The sequence below is a fragment of the Lipotes vexillifer genome, unplaced genomic scaffold (genome assembly GCF_000442215.2).
Source record: "Lipotes vexillifer unplaced genomic scaffold, Lipotes_vexillifer_v1.1 scaffold2018, whole genome shotgun sequence".
In the NCBI taxonomy this organism is placed as follows: Eukaryota; Metazoa; Chordata; class Mammalia; order Artiodactyla; family Lipotidae; genus Lipotes; species Lipotes vexillifer.
Genome location: NW_006787240.1, coordinates 158,681 through 172,590, shown reverse-complemented (window position 1 = coordinate 172,590; position 13,910 = coordinate 158,681). Strand labels below are relative to the sequence as shown.

Genomic DNA, 13,910 nt, shown 5'->3' with positions numbered 1-13,910 from the left:
AGAGCGGCTAGGTCCGTGAGCCATGGCCGCTGAGCCTGCGCATCCGGAGCCTGTGCTCCACAATGGGAAAGGCCACAACAGTGAGAGGCCCACGTATGCAAAAAAAAAAAAAAAAAAAAAAGAGCAGGGACAGGACATGCACCAGTGGAAGGGAGCTGTGAAGGAGGAAAGGTTTCCACAGACTGGGAAGTCCCTTTACGGGCAGAGACAGCGGGTGGTGGAGGGGGGAAGCTTTGGAGCCACGGAGGAGAGCATAGCAACAAGGGTGCAGAGAGAAAAGTGGAGAGATTCCCGCACAGAGGATTGGTGCCGACCAGCACTCACCAGCCCGAGAGGCTTGACTGCTCACCACTGGGGCAGGCGGGGGCTAGGAGCTGAGGCTCGGGCTTCGGTCAGATGGCAGGGAGAGGACTGGTGGCGGGAACACAGCCTGAAGGGCTGTGCACCACGGCTAGCCAGGAGGGAGTCCAGGAAAAAGTCTGGACCTGCCGAAGAGGCAAGAGACTTTTCTTCCCTCTTTGTTTCCTGGTGCGGGAAGACGGGTGATTAACAGAGCTGCTTAAAGGAGCTGCAGAGATGGGCGCGAGCCGTGGATAACAGCGCGGACCACAGAGAAGGGCATGAGATGCTAAGGCCGCTGCTGCCACCACCAAGAAGCCTGGGTGCAAGCACAGGTCACTTTCCACACCTCCCCTACCAGGAAACGGTGCAGCACGCCACTGCCAGGGTCCCGTGATCCAGGGACAACTTCCACGGGAGAACACATGTGCGCCTCAGGCTGGTGCAACGTCATGATGGCCTCTGCCACCGCAGGCTTGCCCCACACTCCGTGCCCCTCCCTCCCCCTGGCCTGAGTGAGCCAGACCCGCGAATCGCTGCTCCTTTAACCCCGTCCATCTGAGTGAAGAACAAAAGCCCTCAAGTGACCTACACGCAGAGGCGGGGAAAAATCCAAAGCTGAACCCTGGGAGCTGTGTGAACAAAGAAGAGAAAGGGAAACTTCTCCCAGCAGCCTCAGGAGCAATGGATTAAAACTCCACAATCAACTTGATGTGCCCTGCATCTGTGGAACACCTGAATAGACAACGAATCATCCCAAATTGATGAGGTGGACTTTGGGAGCAAGATATATTACTTTTTACCCTTTTCCTCTTTTTGTGTGTATGTGTATGCTTCTGTGTGAGATGTTATCTGTATAGCTTTGCTTTCACCATTTGTCCTAGGGTTCTGTCTGTCCTTTTTGTTGTTGTTGTTGTTTTTACTGAAAAAAATTTTTTTCTTAATAATTATTTTTTATTTTAATAACTTTATCTTACTTTATTTTATTTTATTTTATTTCATTCTCTTTCTTTCATTCTTTCTAATTTTCTCCCTTTTATTCTCAGCCATGTGGATGAAAGGCTCTTGGTGCTGTACCCAGGAGTCAGTCTTGTGCCTCTGAGGAGGAGCAGCCAACTTCAGGACACAGGTCCACAAGACATCTCCCAACTCCACGTAATATCAAATGGCGAAAGTCTCCCAGAGATGTCCATATCAACACCAACGCCCAGCTTCACTCAACAACCAACAAGCTACAGTGCTGTACACCCTATGCCAAACTACCTGCAAGACAGGAACACAATGCCACCCATTAGCAGAAAGGCTGCCTAAAATCATAATAAAGCCACAGACACCCCAAAACAAATGACTAGATGTGGATCGGCCCACCAGAAAGACAAGATCCAGTGTCATCCACCAGAACACAGGCACTAGGCCCCTCCACCAGGAAGCCTACACAACCCACTGAACCAACCTTAGCCACTGGAGACAGACATCAAAAACAACGGGAACTACGAACTTGCAGCCTGCTAAAAGGTGAACCCAATCACAGTAAGATAAGCAAAATGAGAAGACAGAAAAACACACAGCAGATGAAGGAGCAACATAAAAACCCACCAGACCTAAAAAATGAAGAGGAAAGAGGCAGTCTACCTGAAAAAGAATTCAGAAAAATGCTAGTAAAGATGATCCAAAATCTTGGAAACAGAATGGAGAAAATAAAAGAAATATTTAACAAGGACCTAGAAGAACTAAAGAGGAAACAAGCAATGAAGAAAAACACAATAAGTGAAATTAAAAACAGGCTAGAAGGGATCAAAAGCAGAATAACTGAGGCAAAAGAATGGATAAGAGAGCTCGAAGATAAAATAGTGGAATAATTACTGCAGAGCAGAATAAAAAAAAAGAGTGAAAAGACCTGAGGACTGTCTCAGAGATCTCTGGGACAACATTAAACGCACCAACATTCGAATTATAGGGGTCCCAGATGAAGAAGAGAAAAAGAAAGGGACTTAGAAATTATTTGAAGAGATTATAGTTGAAAACTTCCCTAATATGGGAAAGAAAATAGTTAATGAAGTCCAGGAAGCACAGAGAGTCCCATACAGGATAAATCCAAGGAGAAACATGCCAAGACACATATTAAGCAAACTGTCAAAAATTAAATACAAAGAAAACATATTAGAAGCAGCAAGGTAGGGCTTCCCTGGTGGTGCAGTGGTTGAGCATCCGCCTGCCAATGCAGGGGAAAAGGATTTGTGCCCCATTCTGGGAGGATCCCACATACTGCAGACCGGCTGGGCCTGTGAGCCATGGCTGCTGAGACTGCACGTCCAGAGCCTGTGCTATGCACGGGAGACTCCACAACAGTGAGAGGCCCACATACTGAACATAAAAAAAAAAGTAGCAAAGTAAAAACAACAAATAACACACAAGGGAATCCCCATAAGATTAACAGCTGATCTTTCAGCAGAAACTCTGCAAGCCAGAAGGGACTGGCAGGACATATTTAAAGTAATGAAGGACAAAAACCTAAAACCAAGATTTCTCTACCCAGCAAGGATCCCGTTCAGATTTGAGGGAGAAATAAAAACCTTTACAGACAAGCAAACGCTGAGAGAGTTCAGCACCACCAAACCACCTTTACAACAAATGCTAAAGGAAAATCTCTAGGCAGGAAACACAAGAGAAGGAAAAAACCTACAATAATAAGCCCAAAACAATTAAGAAAATGGGAATAGGAACATATGTATCAATAATTACTTTAAACATAAATGGATTAAATGCTCCCACCAAAAGACACAGACTGGCTGAATTGATACAAAAACAAGACCCATATGTATGCTGTCTACAAGAGACCCACTTTAGACCTAGGGACACATACAGACTGAAAGTGAGGGGATGAAAAAAGATATTCCATGCAAATGGAAATAAGAAGAAAGCTGGAGGGCTTCCGTGGTGGCACAGTGGTTGAGAGTCTGCCTTCCAATGCAGCAGACATGGGTTTGTGCCCCAGGCCAGGAAGAACTCACATGTGGCAGAGTGGCTGCGCCCGTGAGCCATGGCCACTGAGCCTGCGCATCCGGAGCCTGTGCTCCACAACGGAAGAGGCCACAGCAGTGAAAGGTGAGCATACAGCAAAAAAAAAAAAAAAAAAAAAAAAAAAAAAGCTGCAGTAACAATTCTCATATCAGACAAAATAGACCTAAAAATAAAGACTATTAGAAGAGACAAAGAAGGACACTACAAGGGATCAAGGGATCGATACACGAAGAAGATATAAAAATTGTAAATATTTATGCACCCAACATAGGAGCACCTCAATACATAAGGCAAATACTAACAGCCATAAAAGAGGAAATCAACAGTAACAAAATCATAGTAGGGGACTTTATCACCCCACTATCACCAACGGACAGATCATCCACAATGAAAATAAATAAGGAAACACAAGCTTTAAATGATACATTAAACAAGATGGACTTAATTGATATTTATAGGACATTCCATCCAAAAACAACAGAATACACTTTTTTCTCAAGTGCTCATGGAACATTCTCCAGGACAGATCATATCTTGGGTAACAAATCAAGCCTTGGTAAACTTAAGAAAATTGAAATCATATCAAGTATCTTTTCCGACAACAATGCTATGAGATTAGATATCAATTACACGAAAAGATCTGTAAAAAATACAAACACATGGAGGCTAAACAATACATTACTTAATAACGAAGTGATCACTGAAGAAATCAAAGAGGAAATCAAAAAATACGTAGAAACAAATGACAATGGAGACACAACCACCCAAAACCCATGGGATGCAGCAAAAGCAGTTGTAAGAGGGAAGTTTATACTAATACAACCCTACCTTAACAAACAGGAAACATCTCAAATAAACAACCTAACCTTGCACCAAAAACAATTAGAGAAAGAAGAAAAAAAAGAAACCCAAAGTTAGCAGAAGGAAAAAAATCATAAAGATCAGTTCAGAAATAAATGAAAAAAGAAATGAAGGAAATGATAGCAAAGATAAATAAAACTAAAAGCTGGTTCCTTGAGAAGATAAACAAAATTTATAAACCATTAGCCAGACTCATCAAGAAAATAAGGGAGAAGAGTCAAGTGAATAGAAAGGAAATGAAGAAGGAGAAGTAACAACTGACATTGCAGAAATCCAAAAGATCATGAGAGATTACTAGAAGCAACTCTATGCCAATAAAATGGACAACCTGGAAGAAATGAACAAATTCTTAGAAATGCACAACCTTCCAATACTGAACCATGAAGAAACAGAAAATACAAACAGACCGATCACAAGCACTGAAATTGAGACTGTGATTAAAAATCTTCCAGGAAACAAAAGCCCAGGACCAGATGGCTTCACAGGCGAATTCTATCATACATTTAGAGAAGGGTTATCACCTATCCTTCTCAAACTCTTCCAAAATATAGCAGAGGGAAGAAAACTCCCAAAATCATTCTATGAGGCCACCATAACCCTGATACCAAAACCAGACAAAGATGTCACAAAGAAAGAAAACTACAGGCCTATATCACTGATGAACACAGATGCAAAAATCCTCAACAAAATACTAGCAAACAGAATCCAACAGCACATTAAAAGGATCATACACCATGATAAAGTGGGGTTTATTCCAGGAATGCAAGGATTCTTCAATATAGGCAAATCTATCATCGCGATACACCATATTAACAAATTGAAGGAGAAAAACCATATGATCATCTCAATAGATGCAGATAAAGCTTTCGACAAAATTCAACACCCATTTATGATAAAATCCCTGCTGAAAGTAGGCACAGAGGGAACTTTCCTCAACATAATAAAGGCCATATATGACAAACCCACAGCCAACATCGTCCTCAATGGTGAAAAACTGAAAGCATTTCTACTAAGATCAGGAACAAGACCAGGTTGCCCACTCTCACCACTCTTGTTCAATATAGTTTTGGAAGTTTTAGCCACAGCAGTCAGAGAAGAAAAAGAAATAAAAGGAATCCAAATTGGAAAAGAAAAAGTAAAGCTGTAACTGTTTGCAGATGACATGATACTATACATACAGAATCCCAAAAATGCTACCAGAAAACTACTAGAGTTAATCAATGATTTTGGTAAAGTAGCAGGATACAAAATTAATGCACAGAACTCTCTGGCATTCCTAAACACTAATGATGAAAAAACTGAAAATGAAATTAAGAAATCACTCCCATTTACCATGGCAACAAAAAGAATAAAATATCTAGGAATAAACCTACCCAAGTAGACAAAAGACCTGCGTGTAGAAAATTATAAGACACTGATGAAAGATGATACGAATAGATGGAGAAATATACCATGTTCTTGGATTGGAAGAATTAACATTGTGAAAATGACTCTACTACCCAAAACGATCTACGGATTCAATGCAATACCCATCAAACTACCACTGGCATTTTTCACAGAACTAGAACAAAAAATTTCACAATTTGTATGGAAACACAAAAGACCCCGTATAGGCAATGCAATCTTGAGAACGAAAAACGGAGCTGGAGGAATCAGGATCCCTGACTTCAGACTATACTACAAAGCTACAGTAATCAAGACAGTATGGTACTGGCACAAAAACAGAGACATAGATCAATGGAACAGGGTAGAAAGCCTAGAGATTAACCCACGCACATATGGTCACCTTATCTTTGATAAAGGAGGCAAGAATATACAGTGGAGAAAAGACAGCCTCTTCAATAAGTGGTGCTGGGAAAACTGGACAGGTATGTGTAAAAGTATGAGATTAGAACACTCCCTAACACCATACACAAACATAAGCTCAAAGTGGATTAAAGACCCATATGTAAGGCCAGACACTATCAAACTCTTAGTGGAAAACATAGGCTGAACACTCTGTGACACAAACCACAGCAAGATCCTTTGTGACCCACCTCCTAGAGAAATGGAAATAAAAACAAAAATAAACAAATGGGACCTAATGAAACTTAAAAGATTTTGCACAGCAAAGGAAACCATAAACAAGACCAAAAGACAACCCTCAGAATGGGAGAAAATATTTGCAAATGAAGCAACTGACAAAAGGACTAATATTCAAAATTTATAAGCAGCTCAATAACAAAAAAACAAACAACCCTATCCAAAAATGGGCAGAAGACCTAAATAGACATTTCTCCAAGAATATACCAAGTGCCAACAAACACATGAAAGAATGCTCAACATCATTAATCATTAGAGAAATGCAAATCAAAACTACAGTGAGATATCATCTCACACCAGTCAGAATGGCCATCCTCAAAACATCTAGAAACAATAAATGCTGGAGAGGGTGTGGAGAAAAGGGAACACTCCTGCACTGTTGGTGGGAATGTAAATTGATACAGCCACTATGGAAAACAGTATGAAGGTTCCTTAAAAAACTACAAATAGAACTACCAAACGACCCAGTAATCTCACTACTGGGCATATACCCTGAGAAAACCATAATTCAAAAAGAGTCATGTACCAAAATGTTCATTGCAGCTCTATTTACAATTGCCAGGACATGGAAACAACTTAAGTGTCCTTCATCGGATGAATGGATCAAGAAGATGTGGCCCATATATACAATGGAATATTACTCCACCATAAAAAGAAACGAAATTGAATTATTTGTCGTGAGTTGGATGGACCTAGAGTTTGTCATACAGTGTGAAGTAAGTCAGAAAGAGAAAGACAAATACCGTATGCTAACAGATATATATGGAATCTAAGGGGGAAAAAAAAGTTCATGAAGATCCTAGGGTTAAGACGGGAATAAAGACACAGACCTACTAGAGAATGTAGTTGAGGATATGGGGAGGGGGAAGGATAAGCTGTGACAAAGTGAGAAAGTGGCATGGACATATATATACTACCAAATGTAAAATAGCTAGTGGGAAGCAGCCGCATGGCACAGGGAGATCAGCTGGGTGCTTTGTGACCACCTAGAGAGGTGGGATAGGGAGGGTGGGAGGGAGGGAGACGCAAGAGGGAAGCAATATGGGAATATATGTATATGTATAACTGATTCACTTTCTTATAAAGCAGAAACTAACACACATTGTAAAGCAATTATACTCCAATAAAGATGTTAAAAAAAATAACAGGTGAAAAATAACTAGAAACTGCAGATCACAAGCAAGTCTTGACAAGAAAACAAATTTTTCGATTTTAATACAAATGGCCAAATGTGGGAGAATTCCAGACAACATAAAATTTTTTTAAAAGAACTATAAGACTAAAAATTGATTCCTGGAAGTTTTTGTTCTAGTCACAGAACTATTACTTATTAAAACACTTCAACATTTCCTGCCCCAGAAAAGTACTATTAAACTGGTTAATTCTATGTACCCAATATTTTAATACAAGATGTCTATTTGTATCTTCAGTTATTCAGGTGCATAGTTTTAGATTTTTTTTTTAATTTCCTAAGGAAATATTTACTAAGCATGTACTATGTATCTACCATGTATTAGATGTTGAGATTCATTAGATGATTAGATGAAGCAAAAGACAGATCCAGACTGACAACACAGTTTGTTATCTAAAGGGAAATAAAGGTTCCTTCTTAATTATATAAAAGTGTACCACAATTTCTAAATAACATTTCAAAATAACATATTATATAGTGCTTGAAGTAAAGTAAAGCACTTCATTTTCACCTGTAATTTAAATCACTTATTTGTATATTAATTATTTTGTCAAACCAATCATTTTTATCAATTTATAGACTCAAGCACTCATAACCTACATGATTTACCTTAAAGGTAAACAAGATGAGGTATCATAAATCAAGGAAGTTAAACATTATTCAATGATGATAAGCAATATTTAAAGGGTATAAATTATATAGTAATTTAAAAATTAAAATCAGTATTTTAGGGCTTCCCTGGTGGCGCAGTGGTTGAGAGTCCGCCTGCCGATGCAGGGGACACGGGTTCGTGCCCCGGTCCGGGAAGATCCCGCATGCCGTGGAGCGGATGGGCCCGTGGGCCATGGCAGCTGAGCCTGCGCGTCCGCTCCGCAACGGGAGAGGCCGCAGCGGTGAGAGGCCCGCGTACCGCAAAAAAAAAAACAAAAAAACAAAAAAAAACAAAACAAACAAACAAACAAAAAAAATCAGTATTTTATATTTGTTTGGTTTTTTAACTGAAAGGAGATGTTAACAATTTTTGAAGCGGGTGAAGGTTCAAAGTAATTCACATTAAATCAAGAATTCACTGTTTTAAATATTACTTGGTGAAAATGTTAATTCACCACTTCATTTTCCAGAGTTCAGAAATACTAATTAAGCATCTTCACATATATTAAAATGCCCTTAGGAGAATGTGGTTTTCCAAGAACATGGGACAAAGACATTGTTCATTTTTTTTTTTAAGTGCAAATTTTTTTTATTGTTCTTGCCACAGAAATAAATCACTCCTTTAAGACATTTTTCCAAAGCACCTAAAACAAAACACAAATTACCATAAAACATTCTGATGTAGTTAAAATACATAGTAGAATCCTGAAATGTGTATATTTCAAATAAATGCTGACTAAAACTTCAAAGAGACTAAATATTATTTAAACATGAATTTTCATATAATCACTGGTAAATGTAACACCAAATTGTAGTTTTTCAAATTATATTTCAAAAGGCTTGCAAAATGAATAACTGACTCAAGAGAAAAAATTTATTTCAATGCACCAAGTGATATAAACTTGGGGCAAATGTTTTTTGTAATTACTCAGGTTAATAACTTAGGAGGCATCCCACCTCTATCAAACACAAAACAAGTCTAATTTCTGGGGAAAAAACAAGCATTTGCTACTTCTAGAAATATACAAGCATCATTACAGTTGTTGTTGTTGTTTTTTTAACTCTTATGCTTAATGCCACCCTGAGAGAATTTTAAGACCTTTCTTTAATACTCCACACAGGTGTAACAAACTTCCTATTGAAGAAATCCACTTAAATGTTCAGAGGCATTTCTAACAAGTTCAAATCAAACTTGTTTCTCCAGTAATTTTTCCCAACTCAATGAGTGACTCATCATCCACCCAAAGTGCTCAAGGAAGTTGTCCTTGACTCTTCCCTTTCCTGACCTTTTATCCAATCCATCATCAAGCTGCATAATTCTATCTCTAAAAAATTTCTCAAATCTTCAATCCAGCTACACAGGCACCATCTTAGTCCAAGCCAACCTCTTCTCTCACCTGGACATGCACATTGGCATTTATTCCTTTCTCCCTCTTCCACCTATCCAATCCATAGATCCACCTTCTTGGACCTATCCAATCAATTCTCCATTCAGCAGAGAGAGTAATGGACTTAAAACATCAAAGAAATTAATTTTGTTCATAACTTAAAATTACTCAAGGCTTTCCCTTGCATTTAGGATAAACACAGAATCTTTAACATTGTCTACAAAAGCCCAACACCAAACAAATTCTGAGCAGCCTTTTCCACCTTTATCTGGCAAAGTTTTAGCTCAATCATTCCCCCACTCCCATCCCCTTGCTAACTAACACACACCAGGCACACACTTTCCCTCTTTGGGCTCTATACAAGCTGTGTGCTCTGTTGGAAATCTTACCCTTTGGCTGACAAGCCATTACTTGGGTCTAAGCTAAAATGGAATTTTCTCAAAGAGTCCCGGAGTTACCTCCACCCAATATAAATTATGATTCTCCATGGTACTCTCTCATATTTATCACTTAGAACACATCTTGAAATATTTACCTATACAGTCATCTGATTAATGTCCATCTTTTCCACAAACTACATGTTTTTTAGAGAAAAGGACAAGGGCTGCTTGTTGTTGGTTTTTCTTGCCCTTGTATTCCAAGCTTCGTTTCCAGGGACTAGCACGTTATACATTTTGTGAATATTTTTGAATCAATCAATCAGAATGAAAAATATTCTTTGTGGACAATTTCAAGCTACCTTAAAAACACTGAGTGAAGAAACATTTCCAATATGACTTCAAAATTACTTTAATTCTTACTCTAGAATTTGACAAGATATATCACAAAACTTGCATTTGAAATAAACTGTGGTTGAGATAATTAGGATTACCACACTGAAATTACACATTTGTATAAATTTATAATTTAGCCATTTCTCAAATATGGCCCATTTTTAATTCTGCAAAGTAACCATCTGGAGGAGATAATACTGTTGTCTATTAAGTTTGCATAGCATTATGTCTAAGAAAGCAATGTACATACCTTAATTTTAAAATACTCAACTGGGGCTTCCCTGGTGGCGCAGTGCTTGAGAGTCCGCCTGCCGATGCAGGAGACGCGGGTTCGTGCCCCGTTTCGGGAGGATCCCACATGCCGCGGAGCGGCTGGGCCCGTGAGCCATGGCCGCTGAGCCTGCGCGTCTGGAGCCTGTGCTCCGCAAATGGGAGAGGCCACAACAGTGAGAGGCCCACATAACGCAAGAAAAAAAATAAATAAATAAAAAATAAAAAATAAAAAAATAAAATAAAATACTCAACTGCTAAAAATGCTATCATTTGAGCCTTCAGTGAGTCACAATCTTTTTGTTGGTGGAGAGTCTTGCCTCGATGTTGATGGCTGCTGACTGATCAGGGTGGTGGTTGTTGAAGGTTGGGGTGGCTGTAGCAATTTCTTAAAATAAGACAATGAAATCTGCCCCATCAATTGCCTTGTCCTTTCAGGATTGATTTCTCTGTAGCATGCAATACTGTTTGATAGCATTTTACCCGTAGTTAGAACTTCTTTCAAAATCAGAGTCGACCCACTCAAACCCTGCTGTGGCTTTGTCAACTAAGCTTATGTAATACTCTAAATCCTTTGTTGTCCTTTCAACAATCTTCACAACATCTTCACCAGTAGATTCCATCTCAAGAAACCACTTTCATTACTCATCCATAAGATGCAACCTGTCATCCATTTAAGTCTTATCATGAGATTGCAGCAATTCAGTCACATCTTCAGGCTCCACTTCCTATTCTAATTCTATTGCCATTTCCACAACATCAGCAGTTACTTCCTCCACTGGAGTCTTAAACCCCTCAAAATCATCCATCTGTCAGGGTTGGAATCAGCTTCTTCCAAACTCCTGTTAATGTCGATATTTGGGCTTCTCCCCACGAATGTTCTTAATGTCACCTAGAATGGTGAAACCTTTCCAGAAGGTTTTCAATTGACGTTGCCCAGATCCATCACAGGAATCACTATCTGTGGCAGCTGTGGCTTTAGGAAATGTATTATTTCTTAAATAACAAGACTTGAAAGTCGAATTTACTCCTTGAGCCTCGGGTTGAAGAATGAGTGTTGCAAGCATGAAAGCAACACCAATCTTGTACATCTCCATCAGAGCTCTTGTGTGACCAGGTGCATTGTCAATGAGCAATAATATTTTTGTTTTTGTTTTGTTTTGTGTTTTTAACTTATTTTTGTATTGGAGTATAATTGCTTTGCAATGTTGTGTTAGTTTCTGCTGTACAATAAAGTGAATCAACTATATGTATACCTATATCCTGCCATTCTTGGACCTCCCTCCCACCCCCCCACCCCCATCTCACCCATCTAGGTCGTCACAGAGCACTGAGCTGAGCTTCCTGTGCTTTACAGCATGTTCTCTCTATCTATTTTATACATGGTAGTGCATATATGTCAATCCTAGTCTCCCAGTTGGTCCCGTACTCCCCTTCCCCCCATGTCCACATGTCTGTTCTCTACGTCTATGTCTCTGTTCCTGCCCTGCAAATAGGTTCAGCTGGACCATTTTTCTAGATTCCACATATGTGTTAATATACGATATTTGGGTTTTTTTCTGGCTTACTTCACTCTGTATGACAGACTCTAGGTCCATCTATGTCTCTACAAGTGACCTGATTTCGTTCCTTTTTATGGCTGAGTAATATTCCATTGTATATATGTGCTGCATCTTCTTTACCATTCATCTGTTGTTGGACATTTAGGTTGTTTCCATGTCCTGGCTATTGTAAATAGTGCTGCAGTGAACACTGGGGTAGATGTCTCTATTTGAACTATGGTTTTCTCAAAGTATATGCCCAGTAGTGGGATTGCTGGGTCATATGGTAGTTCTATTTTTAGTTTTTTAAGGAACCTCCATACTGTTCTTCATAGTGGCTGTATCAATTTACATTCCCACCAACGGTGCAAGAGGGTTCCCTTTTCTCCACACCCTCTCCAGCATTTATTACTTCTAGATTTTTTGATGATGGCCATTCTGACCAGTGTAATACCTCATTGTAGTTTTGATTTGCATTTCTCTAATAATCAGTAATGAGCATCTTTTCATGTTCCTCTTGGCCATCTCTATGTCTTCTTTGGTGAAATGTCTATTTAGGTCTTCCGCCTAATTTTTAATTGGGTTGTTTGTTTTTTTGATATTGAGCTCCACAAGTTGTTTGTATATTTTGGAGATTAATCCTTTGTCTGTTGCTTTGTTTGCAAATATTTTCTCCCACTCTGAGGGTTGCCTTTTCGTCTTGTTTATGGTTTCCTTTTCTGTGCAAAAGCTTTTAAGTTTAATTAGGTCCCATTTGTTTTTGTTTTTATTTTCATTACTCTAGGAGGTGGGTCAAAAAAGATCTCACTGTGGTTTATGTCAAAGAGTGATTTTCCTCTAAGTGTTTTATAGTGTCTAGTCTTACATTTAGGTCTTTAATCCATTTCGAGTTTATCTTTGTGTATGCTGTTAGGTAGTGTTCTAACTTCATTCTTTTACATGTAGCTGTCCACTTTTCCCAGCATTGCTTATTAAAGAGGCTGTCTTTTCTCCATTGTATGTTCTTGCCTCCTTTGTCATAAATTAGGTGACCATATGTGCGTGGGTTTATCTCTGGGCTTTCTATCCTGTACCATTGATTTATATTTCTGTTACTGTGCCAGTACCATACAGTCTTGATTACTATAGCTTTGTAGTAATATTTTGAAAGGAATCATTTTTCTCTAAGCAGTAGGTCTCACCAGTGGGCTTAAAATATTCAGTAAACCATGCTGTAAACATGTGATATAATCCAGGCTTTGTTGTTCCATTTATACAGCACAGGCAGAGCAAATTTAGCATAATTCTCAGCAGCCCAAGGATTTTCTAAATGGTAAATAAACATTGGCTTCACCTTAAAGTCACTAGCTGCAAGCAAAGAGAGTCTACCTGCCCTTTGAAACTTTGAAGCAAGGCTCTGATTTCTCCTCTCTAGCCATGAAAATCCTAGATTGTGTCTCCTTCCAATATAAGGCTATTTCATGTACATTGAAAACCTGTTATTTAGCACAGTAACCTTCACTAATTATCTTAGTTGGCACATCTGGATAACTTGATGCAACTTCTCTCTATATAAGCACCTGCTGATTCACCTGTACTACTTTTATGTTATGGACAGAGTTTCTTTCCTTAAACCTCATGAACCAACCTCTGCTAGCTTTGAACTTTTCTTCTGCAGCTTCCTCACCTATCTTAGCCTTCATAGGATTTAAGAGAGCTAGGGCCCTCCTCTGGATTAGGCTTTGGCTTAAGGGAATGTTGTGGCTGGTTTGATCTTCTATCCAGACCATTACAACTTTCTCCGTATCAGCAA

At 39.2% G+C, this 13,910-nt stretch overlaps 1 protein-coding gene across 1 annotated transcript in view; it reads right to left on the bottom strand.

The window, feature by feature from the left end:
• Positions 1-13,910, bottom strand: part of CPNE8 (copine 8) — a 302,127-nt gene that overhangs the window by 158,943 nt on the left and 129,274 nt on the right. The window lies entirely within an intron of this gene.